At 42.1% G+C, this 15861-nt stretch overlaps 1 pseudogene; it reads left to right on the forward strand.

The window, feature by feature from the left end:
* Positions 1-703: 703 nt before the first annotated feature.
* LOC132374355 (protein PBMUCL2-like) lies at positions 704-15656 on the forward strand (annotated as a pseudogene).
* The last annotated feature ends 205 nt before the right edge of the window (positions 15657-15861 follow it).

A 15861-nucleotide genomic window follows, 5' to 3' on the forward strand; every position in this document is an offset into this window, starting at 1 on the left:
AGCCTGTGCTCTGCAACAAGAGAGGCCGCGATAGTGAGAGGCCCGCCCACCGCAATGAAGAATGGCCTCCACTCGCCGCAATTAGAGAAAGCCCTCGCACAGAAACGAAGACCCAACACAGCCATAAATAAATAAATAAAATAAAATAAAATAAAAATTAAAAAAAAAAATCCAACACCCTTAAAAAAAAAAAAAAGAACTCAAATTTTTAATGATGGCTGTGCTGCAAAAATCCTGAAATTTTAACAATTTGGGGTCCTTGCAAACAGGTATACACTGACACTGGTACACCACTGGTCCCATCTCCTCAACAGCCCGAGCCCTGCTCTCCCCACCCCCACCTCCCATGCCTCAGAGATCCCAGAATCTATCCATGAGTCTCTCTTCCCACCTCATTCAAGATGTGTGCCTACCGTATGCTCACCAGCACCCAGAGGTCCGGGCCGCCGTCCCCATTCACAGTGAATCTCACTTTATGTGTCCTTCCAACTAAGGTCTGCTCATCAAGTCTACCTTCTCACACCCTGCCCCCACACAGTTATCCCAGTTACTCAGGACTTCTCTCCAGGAAACAAGGTCTTGAGCTAGAACAGGTTTTTAGCCCCATCCCTGCCTCAGAGGGTGAGTCCCCTCCACTTTGACAACATGATCCCCTTGAACTGTACTACTTCCTTTTCCTCCCGAGGCCCTGCCTAATGCGACCATGTCACTCTCCATTCTCATGGATCTCCTGGCCTCTATACCTCTCCTGAGTTCAGGTATTCTGTTACCTGCCCACAGCTGGAAGAACAACAGGCCATATACCCAGCCCCGGCCCAACCCAAATGACACTATAAACACCTTCTTTGAAAGAGAAAGAAAGAGGTGACATTCTGTGGAGGGATCCTAAGGGACCAGGCATCCAGCGTCCCCAGTCTGCAACCCCAGGTGCTGCCTACTGGTGTTTTTCTTCCCATTGTAGACCCATTCTTTGGAGACCAAAACCCCCAGAACTCCAGCCTCAGATCTCCAACTTGAGACTCTTCTTTCTCAAGACCCTCAGTTCTTTTTCTTTCCCTTCTAGGCCTAATCACATCTGGGACTCAGGAACGCTCCCTTCCAGGCTTGGCAGGCAGAGAATCTCAAGATGAAGAGAAAAACATTTTCCCTTGAATGCTGGCTGTCGTTTCATCTTCTACTACTTTTAGGAAATAGTGAGTAATTTTGTTTAAAAGAAGATAACCTTGAAGTTTGAGTAGTGTTTGGGGGAAATGCTGTCCGGTCCTGGGATGCACACTCTGCCTGTTAGCTCTCATTCTCATCAAAGAAGTCAGGACCAATATTTTGCCCTATTCTCTTCAATCCAACCCAGCATTTGTTCTCTATTCTGTTCCCAGTAACAACTCTTCTGCCCAGAAGCCTGGACTATTTCTTCTGTAATCAACCAATCCCAAATACAGACGCATTGGAGTTGGAAGTGATCTTAAAGTTAATGCCTGACAACCCACAGTAGGCAGGAATCCATTTCCAACATCTCTGACAGCAGCCACCTTCCCTCTAATTAAACTTGTCAGGGGGCTGTTCCACACTTGCACAGATTGAGTTTTTTCTAGAATTTGCCCCTCCTTGACTTTGACTCATTTGTTTATGCCCCTGAACAAAACAAAACAAATCTATTCCCTGTCCATAGGCCAGCTTCCCATCTCAATTTCTCACTAAGTTTCTCTCTCTCTTTTTTTTTTTTTTTTGTCTGCACCACGTGGTTTGTAGGATCTTAGTTCCCAGACCACGGATTGAACTCATGTCCTTGGCAGTGAAAGCATGGAGTCCTAACCACTGAACTGCCAGGAAATTCCCCTAGTTTCTCTCTTGACTCTGACCATAACCCTAATCAGAGGCATTAACAAGAAGTTTTTGGACTCTTCCCCTAAATCTAAATTTGTAATATATATTTTTAACATCTTTTTTTTTTTTTTTAAACATCTTTATTGAAGTATAATTGCCTTACAATGGTGTGTTAGCTTCTGCTTTATAACAAAGTGAATCAGTTATACATATACAATATGTTCCCATATCTCTTCCCTCTTGCATCTCCCTCCCTCCCACCCTCCCCATCCCACCCCTCTAGGTGGTCACAAAGCACTGAGCTGATCTCCCTGTGCTATGCGGCTGCTTCCCACTAGCTATCTATTTTACATTTGGTAGTGTATATATGTCCATGACACTCTCTCACCCTGTCACATCTCACCCCACCCCCTCCCCATATCCTCAAGTCCATTCTCTAGTAGGTCTGTGTCTTTATTCCCGTCTTGCCACTAGGTTCTTCATGGCTTTTTTTCCCCTTAGATTCCGTATATATGTGTTAGCATACTGTATTTCTTTTTCTCTTTCTGACTTACTTCACTCTGTATGACAGACTCTAACTCCATCCACCTCATTACAAATACCTCCATTTCATTTCTTTTTATGGCTGAGTAATATTCCATTGTATATATGTGCCACATCTTCTTTATCCATTCATCTGTCGATGGACATTTAGGTTGCTTCCATGTCCTGGCTATTGTAAATAGAGCTGCAATGAACATTTTGGTACATGACTCTTTTTGACCTATGGTTTTCTCAGGGTATATGCCCAGTAGTGGGATTGCTGGATCGTATGGTAGTTCTATTTGTAGTTTTTTAAGGAACCTCCATACTGTTCTCCATAGTGGCTGTATCAATTTACATTCCCACCAACAATGCAAGAGGGTTCCCTTTTCTCCACACCCTCTCCAGCATTTATTGTTTGTAGATTTTTTGATGATGGCCATTCTGACTGGTGTGAGGTGATATCTCATTGTAGTTTTGACTTGCATTTCTCTAATGATTAATGATGTTGAGCATTCTTTCATGTGTTTTTTGGCAATCTGTATATCTTCTTTGGAGAAATGTCTATTTAGGTCTTCTGCCTAAATTTGCAATATTTATGTTAGTCCAGATAATACTAAGAAAGGAATAGGTAAGGGGAAGAAAACCTATATCCCAGCAGAAGAACAGAGCCATAGATGAGGTGAGAGTATTTAGGCTTCTGGGAGGCCAAGAGCTTGGTTGTTATTGGGATGGAAAATCAGAACAGGTAGGAAAGAGGCATGAGATAGAAGGAAAAAGCATGGGCCTCACCTTAACTCTGAGTCACTAAGCAAGGAGGTTGGGTCCCTTCCTGGAATCCTGGGAGACCTGATCTCCTCCAGCTACTACCTGGCTAGTTCTCTGCCAGGCCAGGTGCCAAGGTCATGTGGGATCCTGTACCTGGTGGCTCCAAAACTTCTGTGTGCATAAGAATTACCTGATAGTGAAAATGCACATTATTTCCCCTCCCAAACTTCCCCTTGATTATTTCTCCTCTGGAAGAAGGGTACAATTCTGTTTGGAGAGTAGCTCAATATATACACATGGGCCCTTCAACTGTCTCTTTTATATTCTTTACCTGAAGAGTATCATGAATAGTTACAGAAGGATTAATACCTGTGACCCTGGGTCATGTGACTCCCCAGGTCACGTGACTTAGAATGTGGAATAGTATATGGGTTAAGGGTTGGCTCTCATGTCAGGCTGCCTTGGTTTAAATCCCTGTTACATGACCTGCTAGCTCTCAAACCTGGGACCAGGCTTAACTTCTCTAAACCTCAATCTCTCTATTTATAAAATGGGGGTAGTAGCAGTTCCTACCTCATGGAGGTATTGTGAGTATTTGAAGTACTAATTCATATGTGGCACTTAGCACAACACCTGGAAACAAAATTTCCAGTGGAACTAATCAGCCATCCTTCCTTAATAAGCTGTAACTTCTAATGTTAACACTACAGCCACCTCCCTTGGATCAACCACACTGTCCAGTGGAACTAACACAACAGCTACTATCTCCAGTGTCACCAGCACAAGCACTGCTCCTCCAATGAAAGAGGAAAACCTTAGCGGACACCTGAGGCCATGGGAAGTCTTCCTAGTTACTCTGGCCTTGGTTGCGGTGGCTGTGATTCTCCTCACTGGACTCCTCTTCCATTTCATGAGTGCCTGATGTATAGGAAACCCTTTTACTGAGGGAAAGAGAGCAGGCAAGTGAGGAAGGAACTAAGCTAGAGAGAGCAGAGTCACCGTGGGAGTAACAGGGATGAGAAAATCAGGAAAGACACAGAAACAGCAGGTTAGAGTCAGCAAGACAGAGAGTCAAAAAGCCAAGACATATTCAGAGGAAACTGATGAGGGGAAGAAGGAGACCAGAAGAAGTAATGAGGAGGGGCAAAGCTGGCAGGAGGGGAGAAGCTTGGGATCGGAGAGCACTGAAGAGGGGGGCAAGACTCTGAAACTATTCAGCCTCTTGTTTTCTAGAGAAACTCTCTGTGCCTAAGAAACCTCTTCAACGTAGACCTCTTAACCACCCCATGGCCATGCACTCACAGCTGTTATGAGGTTCCAGAAGGGTCAAGGGCGACTGTAACTGACTGCAGAGGAGAGCTGTCTCCTGCTGCAGCTATGGAGCTGACTGGGAGACACAAGTGGCCTGAGCGCCCCTGAAGGCAGAAGCATCACCATCCTCGGGGGCAGAGAGGGAGCTGACCTGGATTGGGATTCTGAGTGTCTGCCCCTCCTGCCCTCAGGGCTGCTCCTCCCAGCTCTGCTTCAGCCTCTGACAGTCCTGTGACTGAATTATTAAATAAATGCATCTAATATATGCGGAACCAGACTCTGTGGGTGTGTGTTTATATATCACTGTGAATGGAGGTTCCTTATATCCTAAAGACCACTCTTCCCTGTGTTCTCCCAGCTCTCAAATCCCTAGAGTGAAATCCAGACTTTATATCTGTCCCATTTTCTTCCCCATTCTGTCCCCATTCCCTGGAGGCCTCCGGGCTGACAGAAGAATGGAATCAGGAAAGATGGGGGAAGGCAGACGCTGGACTTCACAGGTTTGTGTTGCACAACAAGAAAACAGTCTGTGCAAGATTAGAGCACAAGGGGGCAGGGGAGTGATCACGCCGGTTTTGAAGCAGAGAAGGCCTTGTTAGTGGGGCTGTACCCAGGCGTGGCACATTCCCTGGTTTCCTGGCCACACAGGTCTGCTTTTCACTGGGAAGACGTGTGTAAGTCACCTCCTTTCTCTCCTGCGGGCTCGCAGCCCCAGTGGCAGTCCTGGGCAAGGAGAACGTGCTCTGAGCTTCTGCAAGGGCAGACCCAGCCTGTGCTGCCAGGAGCCAGGCTCTCAGCAGTCCCTGAAAAACCAGGCCTCAGAACAGGGACAAAAAGCCTGTGTGTCAGCACTGGGCTCTTGCTGAAAGTCAAGCCCTTGTCAAGGGTTCTGGTGCCACTTGCTTATCACACACATTTGATGATCCTTCCTTGTGCAAATGAATCACTCACCTTTGTTTCATCAGCTTGGCCCTTGCCATGGTTCTCATAGTCTGGACCTTTACCAGAGCCTTCTTAACAGGACCAAGGCCATTGATGTACATTTTACAATACTATTAACAGATTAACCAAGATGGCGGAGTAGAAGGACGTGCTGTCACTCCCTCTTGCAAGAGCACCAGAATCACAACGGGCTGCTGGACAATCATTGACAGGAAGACCCTGGACTTCACCAAGGAGGATACCCCACGTCCAAGGACAGAGGAGAAGCCACAGTGAGACGGTAGGAGGGGCGCAATCAGAGTAAAATCAAACCCCATAACTGCTGGGTGGGTGACTCACAGACTGGCGAACACTTATACCACAGAAGTCCACCCACTGGAGTAAAGGTTCTGAGCCCCACGTCAGGCTTCCCAACCTGGGGGTCAGGCAACGGGAGGAGGAATTCCTAGAGAATCAGACTTTGAAGCCTAGTGGGAATTGGATTCCAGGACTTTGATGGGACTGGGGGAAACAGAGACCCCACTCTTGGAGGGCACACACAAAGTAATGTGTGCATCAGGACCCAGGGGAAGGAGCAGTGAGCCTGGGGGAGACTGAACCAGACCTACCTGCTGGTGTTGGGGGGTCTCCTGCAGAGGCGAGTGGTGGCTCTGTTTCACCGTGGGGATAAGGACACTGGCAGCAGAGGTTCTGGGAAGTTCTCCTTGGCGTGAGCCCTCCCAGAGTCTGCCATTAACCCCACCAAAGAGCACGGGTAGGCTCCAGTGTTGGGTTGCCTCAGGCAAAACAGCCAACAGGGAGGGAACCCAGCCCCACCCATCAACAGTCAAGTGGATTAAGGTTTTACTGAGCTCTGACCGCCACAGCAACAGTCAGCTCTACCCACCACCAGAGCCTCCCATCAAGCCTCTTAGATAGCCTCAACCACCAGAGGGCAGACAACAGAAGCAAGAAAAACTATAATCCTGCAGCCTGTGGACCAAAAACCACAGTTACAGAAAGATAGAGAAGATGAAAAGGCAGAGGGCTATGTACCAGATGAAGGAACAAGAAAAAACCCCAGAAAAACAACTAAATGAAGTGGAGATAGGCAACCTTCCAGAAAAAGAATTCAGAATAATGATAGTGAAGATGATCCAGGACCTTGGAATAAGAATGGAGGCAAAGATTGAGAAGATGCAAGAAATGATTAACAAAGACCTAGAAGAATTAAAGAACAAACAAACAGAGATGACCAATACAATAACTGAAATGAAAACTACACTAGAAGGAATCAATAGCAGAATAACTGAGGCAGAAGAACGGATAAGTGACCTGGAAGACAGAATGATGGAATTCACTGCTGCGGAACAGACTAAAGAAAAAAGAATGAAAAGAAATGAAGACAGCCTAAGAGACCTCTGGGACAACATTAAACGCAACAACATTCGCATTATAGGGGTCCCAGAAGGAGAAGAGAGAGAGAAAGGACCAGAGAAAATATTTGAAGAGATTATAGTCGAAAACTTCCCTAACATGGGAAAGGAAATAGCCACCCAAGTCCAGGAAGCGCAGAGAGTCCCATACAGGATAAACCCAAGGAGAAACACGCCGAGACACATAGTAATCAAAGTGGCAAAAATTAAAGACAAAGAAAAATTATTGAAAGCAGCAAGGGAAAAACAACAAATAACATACAAGGGAACTCCCATAAGGTTAACAGCTGATTTCTCAGCAGAAACTCTGCAAGCCAGAAGGGAGTGGCATGATATACTTAAAGTGATGAAAGGGAAGAACCTACAACCAAGATTACTCTACCCGGCAAGGATCTCATTTAGATTTGATGGAGAAATCAAAAGCTTTACAGACAAGCAAAAGCTAAGAGAATTCAGCACCACCAAACCAGCTCTACAACAAATGCTAAAGGAACTTCTCTAAGTGGGAAACACAAGAGAAGAAAAGGACCTACAAAAACAAACCCAAACCAATTAAGAAAATGGTCATAGGGACATACATATCGATAATTACCTTAAACGTGAATGGATTAAATGCCCCAACCAAAAGACATAGACTGGCTGAATGGATACAAAAACAGGACCCATATATATGCTGTCTACAAGAGACCCACTTTAGACCTAGGGACACATACAGACTGAAAGTGAGGGGATGGAAAAAGATATTCCATGCAAATGGAAATCAAAAGAAAGCTGGAGTAGCTATACTCATATCAGATAAAATAGACTTTAAAATAAAGAATGTTACAAGAGACAAGGAAGGACACTACATAATGATCCAGGGATCAATCCAAGAAGAAGATATAACAATTATAAATATATATGCACCCAACATAGGAGCACCTCAATACATAAGGCAACTGCTAACAGCTATAAAAGAGGAAATCGACAGTAACACAATAATAGTGGGGGACTTTAACACCTCACTTACACCAATGGACAGATCATCCAAAATGAAAATAAATAAGGAAACAGAAGCTTTAAATGACACAATAGACCAGATAGATTTAATTGATATATATCGGACATTCCATCCAAAAACAGCAGATTACATGTTCTTCTCAAGTGCGCACGGAACATTCTCCAAGATAGATCACATCTTGGGTCACAAATCAAGCCTCAGTAAATTTAAGAAAATTGAAATCATATCAAGCATCTTTTCTGACCACAACGCTATGAGATTAGAAATGAATTACAGGGAAAAAAACGTAAAAAGGACAAACACATGGAGGCTAAACAATACGTTACTAAATAACCAAGAGATCACTGAAGAAATCAAAGAGGAAATCAAAAAATACCTAGAGACAAATGACAATGAAAACACGACGACCCAAAACCTATGGGATGCAGCAAAAGCAGTTCTAAGAGGGAAGTTTATAGCTATACAAGCCTACCTAAAGAAACAAGAAAAAGCTCAAGTAAACAATCTAACCTTACACTTAAAGAAACTAGAGAAAGAAGAACAAACAAAACCCAAAGTTAGCAGAAGGAAAGAAATCATAAAGATCAGAGCAGAAATAAATGAAATAGAAACAAAGAAAACAATAGCAAAGATCAATAAAACTAAAAGTTGGTTCTTTGAGAAGATAAACAAAATTGATAAGCCATTAGCCAGACTCATCAAGAAAAAGAGGGAGAGGACTCAAATCAATAAAATCAGAAATGAAAAAGGAGAAGTTACAACAGACACCACAGAAATACAAAGCATCCTAAGAGACTACTACAAGCAACTTTATGCCAATAAAATGGACAACCTGGAAGAAATGGACAAATTCTTAGAAAGGTATAACCTTCCAAGACTGAACCAGGAAGAAATAGAAAATATGAACAGACCAATCACAAGTAATGAAATTGAAACTGTGATTAAAAATCTTCCAACAAACAAAAGTCCAGGACCAGATGGCTTCACAGGTGAATTCTATCAAACATTTAGAGAAGAGCTAACACCCATCCTTCTCAAACTCTTCCAAAAAATTGCAGAGGAAGGAACACTCCCAAACTCATTCTATGAGGCCACCATCACCCTGATACCAAAACCAGACAAAGACACTACAAAAAAAGAAAATTACAGACCAATATCACTGATGAATATAGATGCAAAAATCCTCAACAAAATACTAGCAAACAGGATCCAACAACACATTAAAAGGATCATACACCATGATCAAGTGGGATTTATCCCAGGGATGCAAGGATTCTTCAATATACGCAAATCAATCAATGTGATACACCATATTAACAAATTGAAGAATAAAAACCATATGATCATCTCAATAGATGCAGAAAAAGCTTTTGACAAAATTCAACACCCATTTCTGATAAAAACTCTCCAGAAAGTGGGCATAGAGGGAACCTACCTCAACATAATAAAGGCCATATATGACAAACCCACAGCAAACATCATTCTCAATGGTGAAAAACTGAAAGCATTTCCTCTAAGATCAGGAACGAGACAAGGATGTCCACTCTCACCACTATTATTCAACATAGTTTTGGAAGTCCTAGCCACGGCAATCAGAGAAGAAAAAGAAATAAAAGGAATACAAATTGGAAAAGAAGAAGTAAAACTGTCACTGTTTGCGGATGACATGATACTATACATAGAGAATCCTAAAACTGCCACCAGAAAACTGCTAGAGCTAATTAATGAATATGGTAAAGTTGCAGGATACAAAATTAATGCACAGAAATCTCTTGCATTCCTATACACTAATGATGAAAAATCTGAAAGAGAAATTATGGAAACACTCCCATTTACCATTGCAACAAAAAGAATAAAATACCTAGGAATAAACCTACCTAGGGAGACAAAAGACCTGTATGCAGAAAACTATAAGACACTGATGAAAGAAATTAAAGATGATACCAACAGATGGAGAGATATACCATGTTCCTGGATTGGAAGAATCAACATTGTGAAAATGAGTATACTACCCAAAGCAATCTACAGATTCAATGCAATCCCTATCAAATTACCAATGGCATTTTTTACGGAGCTAGAACAAATCATCTTAAAATTTGTATGGAGACACAAAAGACCCCGAATAGGCAAAGCAGTCTTGAGGCAAAAAAATGGAGCTGGAGGAATCAGACTCCCTGACTTCAGACTATACTACAAAGCTACAGTAATTAAGACAATATGGTACTGGCACAAAAACAGAAACATAGATCAATGGAACAAGATAGAAAGCCCAGACATTAACCCACGCACCTATGGTCAACTAATCTATGACAAAGGAGGCAAAGATATACAATGGAGAAAAGACAGTCTCTTCAATAAGTGGTGCTGGGAAAACTGGACAGCTACATGTAAAAGAATGAAATTAGAATACTCCCTAACACCATACACAAAAATAAACTCAAAATGGATTAGAGACCTAAATATAAGACCGGACACTATAAAACTCTTAGAGGAAAACATAGGAAGAACACTCTTTGACATAAATCACAGCAAGATCTTTTTTGATCCACCTCCTAGAGTAATGGAAATAAAAACAAAAATAAACAAGTGGGACCTAATGAAACTTCAAAGCTTTTGCACAGCAAAGGAAACCATAAACAAGACGAAAAGACAACCCTCAGAATGGGAGAAAATATTTGCAAATGAATCAACGGACAAAGGATTAATCTCCAAAATATATAAACAGCTCATTCAGCTCAATATCAAAGAAACAAACACCCCAATCCAAAAATGGGCAGAAGACCTAAATAGACATTTCTCCAAAGAAGACATACAGATGGCCACGAAGCACATGAAAAGATGCTCAACATCACTAATTATTAGAGAAATGCAAATCAAAACTACAATGAGGTATCACCTCACTCCTGTTAGAATGGGCATCATCAGAAAATCTACAAACAACAAATGCTGGAGAGGGTGTGGTGAAAAGGGAACCCTCTTGCACTGTTGGTGGGAATGTAAATTGATACAGCCACTATGGAGAACAATATGGAGGTTCCTTAAAAAACTAAAAATAGAATTACCATATGACCCAGCAATCCCACTACTGGGCATATACCCAGAGAAAACCGTAATTCAAAAAGACACATGCACCCGAATGTTCATTGCAGCACTATTTACAATAGCCAGGTCATGGAAGCAACCTAAATGCCCATCGACAGACGGATGGATAAAGAAGTTGTGGTACATATATACAATGGAATATTACTCAGCCATAAAAAGGAACGAAATTGAGTCATTTGTTGAGACGTGGATGGATCTAGAGACTGTCATACAGAGTGAAGTAAGTCAGAAAGAGAAAAACAAATATCGTATATTAATGCATGTATGCGGAACCTAGAAAAATGGTACAGATGAGCCAGTTTGCAGGGCAGAAGTTGAGACACAGATGTAGAGAATGGACATATGGACACCAAGGGGTGAAAACTGCGGTGGGGTGGGGATGGTGGTGTGCTGAATTGGGCGATTGGGATTGACATGTATACACTGATGTGTATAAAACTGATGCCTAATAAGAACCTGCAGTATAAAAAAACAAAAAAAAAAAAAAACAAAACAAACAAAAAAAAAAACAATACTATTAACAAAACAGCTTTAAACAGCTCTATAGAAGTCAAACGCAAAAGAGAACCTACTGTATGATTCCATTTGTCTGAAATTCTAGAATAGACAAAACTAATCGACAGTGACAGACAGCAGATCACTAATTTCCCACAGGGGTGAGAATTTTTAGGAAGGGGGAACATTCTGGATGATAGAAATGTCTTATATCTCAGTTGGGCTGCTAGTTACACAGGTAAATAGACATCTGTCAAACACACCTAACTGAATACTTAAGACCTGTGCATTTCACTGTCTGTAAGCTTATTTAAGAAAAAAAAAATTTAATAGAAATGGTTGATTCCAGGACCTGGGCAGAGAAAATCCAAAATGAGCATGGGGCATCTTGTGATGCCAAAGCGGAGAAAAGTACTTTGAAAAAAGGATAGGGAATATTAAAAAGGCACTGGAGCCAGCCTGAGAGAGCTCCCAATGGCCAAAATTTGAGCAACAAAATAAATTGTGATAGTATTATATCAAAACTCACAGAACACAATAAATACCTATGAGTCCACACTGATGTAAATAACTGAATAAATAAATTGGGGAGAAGGCACAACTTTCCTTACAGAAGAATTCCAATTAATAAATACAGAAGGAAGGAGGGACAAATCCACAATAATAATAGCTGCAGGCAAGATGCGCCAATACTTGCCAAAATTAGTGCGTGAAAGTTTAAGCAAAAATAGGATATTTGCATAGTCTCAATACCCCTCCCCAAGTATTTAGTAATTATAAAGGGACAAATAGTAACTTTACAGTGGAGAATTCTTTCAGACACCACCTTAACCGAGTGATCAAGGTTAGCATCACAGTGATGAGGCACGTTGATACCACGAGCTCCCTGATGCGGTGCACTAAGAAGGGAACATCATCTCAGCAGTATCCTTCCCAATAATTCATGACCCTGATTTAACCACAAAAACAAATTAGTGATAAGAAATCAAACAAACCAAAGTTGCAGGGGAATGTAAATTGGTACAGCCACTATGGAGAACAGTATGGAGGTTCCTTAAAAAACTAAAAATAGAATTACCATATGATCCAGCAATCCCACTCCTGGGCATATATCCAGAGAAAACCATAACTGGAAATAATACATGCACCCCAATGTTCATTGCAGCACTGTTTACAGTAGCCAGGACATGGAAGCAACCTAAATGTCCATCGACAGAAGAATGGATAAAGAAGATGTGGTACATATATACAGTGCAATATTACTCAGCCATAAAAAAAGAATGAAATAATGCCATTTGCAGCAACATGGATGGACCTAGAGATTGTCATACTGAGTGAAGTAAGTCAGACAGAGAAAAACAAATATCATATGATATCATTTACATGTGGAATCTAAAAAAATGGTACAAATGAACTTATTTACAAAACAGAAACAGAGTCACAAATGTAGAAAACAAACTTATGGTTACCCCGGGGAAAAGTCTCGGCGGGGGCGGGGGGAAAATTGGGAGACTGGGATTGACATATACACACTACTATATATAAAATAGATACAAATAAGGACCTAATGTATAGCACAGAGAACTCTTCTCAATGCTCTGTAATGACCTATATGGGAAAAGAATCTAAAAAAGAGTGGATATATGTATATGTATAACTGATACACTTTGCTGTACAGCAGAAACTAATGCAACACTGTAAATCAACTATACTCTAATAAAAAATTTTTAAAAAGAAACAAAGTTTCAGGACACTCTATAAAATATTGATACTCTTCAAAAGTGTCAACATCGTGAAAGACAAAGACAGAGGAACTGTCACAGATTGGAGGAGACCGAGGAGACCTATAAATAAATGCCATGTGGAACCCTGGATTGGATCCTGGAACAGAAAAAGGACACCAATGGAAAAACACATGAAATCTGAATAAATTCTGTAATTTAGTGAATAGTATTATACCAAAGTTAATTTCTTAGTTTCTATAATTGTATAAATTATATAATTTCTCTGTACTATCTTTGCAACTCTCCTATAAGTCTAAAATAATCTCAAAATAAAAAATGTTACAATAAAACAAAACAAAATGCTTTATAGAGCTATACATGAAAAAAGGTGAATTTTATTATATGCAAATTGTACCTCTTGACTTAAAAAATAATATCTATTCCTTATGATAGCCCTTTAAAATATATTCATTAGTTATATTAAATATATACAAATACCTTCTTAATTCATCTAAATAATATTTAATCCACTCAAATAAAATTAGTAGTTGCAGTAATCAATTAAATTTGGTAAACCAGCCATTCACTAAATTGACTTTCAGGGAATCAGCTGCCATCTGAGAGGGGAACATGGTTCCAGCCGTCCTGTAATTCCCGAGTTCCTCTTCCACTTAAGAGGATTCTGAGAAAGAGGGAGGCCCCACAAATGGCAGGAAACTTCCTGACTCTGAATGAAAACAAGCAGCTATAATTTTCTGGACAATATTGAACGACGCAGGGATGGGAATCAGCAAAGGAAGGAATATGGGTATTCTCATTCCAAGCCCGATGGGACTCTTGGAGGTGAACTAATTTCATCTGGTCACTGAGGAAATCTTGGTGGGTTGAGGGCATTCAAGTAATAGCAGCAAGGAGATGAATCTGCAGGTAGGAAATGAGCCACTGAAAAGGACTTGGGTGGATGACTGAGAGAAGAGGGCAGTTCTAAGATAGAGATTGGGGGACTTTCCTGGTGGTCCAGTGGCTAAAGCTCCATGCTCCCAATGCAGGGGGCTGGGGTTCAATCCCTGGTCAGGGAACTAGATCCCGCATGCTGCAGCTAAGATGAGGCGCAGCCAAATTAATAAATAAACATTTTTAAAAAGATAGAGAGATTGGGTATTTCTCCCCCCTCATCAACGCTCCTCCTTTCTGTTAAGGACCAAGGTGCTCTGTGCCCTCTGACATCTAGCCCTCTTCTCACCATGCACTATCCCCCAGGCAGGCCTGCCATAAACCCTCCTTGGTCGCCCCAACCTTACCACTCCCACCTGTGGAAAAGGAAGCCCAAGCCCCTCCCTGAGCACTGAGACATTGTGTGGGAGACAGCTTTCATCTAGGGCTCTGCATCAGAAAGCGATGCCACCCACGCTGACAAGTTTGATCCCCTGTTATGCTCAACTCTGGGCTCTGGGCAGAGCCAAGATCCCCTTCTTGCACTTATGACATCTCTCTTCTGCCCTGGCCCTCCTCTGCATCAAATTCTTCTTCCCTTGATTGACAGAGAGTAAAGGAGCAGGCTGTTCCTCCCTGAAAGAAGGAAGGAAGACCCAGGCATCCTGGATTCCTTTGGTAGCAGCACATATGAACCCCACAGCCACTCTGTGCTTAAGGAGAAGGAGAGATAGAAAAAGTAGAGAGAAGGAGGGAGGAAAAAGCATCCTGGGTTCCAGCCCATGTGGATTCTCTTGAGATGAAAAAAGAAAATGTGCTGCCTCATCCCTTCTCCTGCTGCTGCTTCTATTCCGGTGTTTGGAACTGGGTGAGTGAACTATTTTTGGAGAGAAGAGTGCAAAGGTTCCCCAAGGTCTGGAGAGGTAGGGGCCAGGATCCCTGGAGAAGGAACCTCTTAGGACTCAGGCAGGGCCAGTCTTGAGTGAAGGTGTGGAATAGGTGAGAGAACCTTGGGGAGCTCCAGACCCTGGTACCTACCCCCAGTTCCCTGTCACAGGGGAGTAGGTTCCGATGGTCCTGTTCATTATCTTTCTCACATCCTCTTTTAAGGAAATTTTCTGCTTTTCATTATTTAGACCTTAAGTTTCTGTATTTCATCTCTCCTTGGGAAATGAAATATTTGAGCCCTATTTGAGGAATCTGAGGAATCGGCAGCAGGTAGGGGGGAATTGTTTTAAGCAGAGGAGCCGAAAACTCCAAAATTTATGCCATGTGGGCTGCACTTATTCATAAGAATAAAAACTCCCAGTCCTGATGCCCTGCAGGTGGAGGTGGTGGGAGGTGGAAAGATCCACCTCTTCCTTCTACTTATACCCAATACAGTGCTTCTATCAACCCCAACCAGACCACATCCACAGCCCCTTGTGACTTCTCCTACCCTCAAACCACCTTGAATATTACCTGCCCTCAATCTTGCCACTTTGGCCCCAGATCTGACCCAGGAGCTGCCTCATTCTAAAACATATACCAAGCCACGACCCGAATTCAATCTCTAATAAGAATCATGGCTCCTGCCTCACTTGTTTACCAGAGACCCAGGCATAACTGGATGAGAGGTGACACAAAGAAACATGGAGTCTGAATACCCAGATTATTGAAATACCAACCCAGGGGGAAGGGAGGTTTAGAAAGAGTCAGGCTTACTTTTCCATGGAAAGAGACCAGAACCACAAAGGGCAGAATCAAAGGCTGGGTGAGAAGATCTTCTAAGGACATGACTTAGCTCTGGATACTCCATATTGTAGTGCATGTTGTAGAATGTTTT

This window comes from Balaenoptera ricei, chromosome 11, assembly GCF_028023285.1.
Source record: "Balaenoptera ricei isolate mBalRic1 chromosome 11, mBalRic1.hap2, whole genome shotgun sequence".
In the NCBI taxonomy this organism is placed as follows: domain Eukaryota; kingdom Metazoa; phylum Chordata; class Mammalia; order Artiodactyla; family Balaenopteridae; genus Balaenoptera; species Balaenoptera ricei.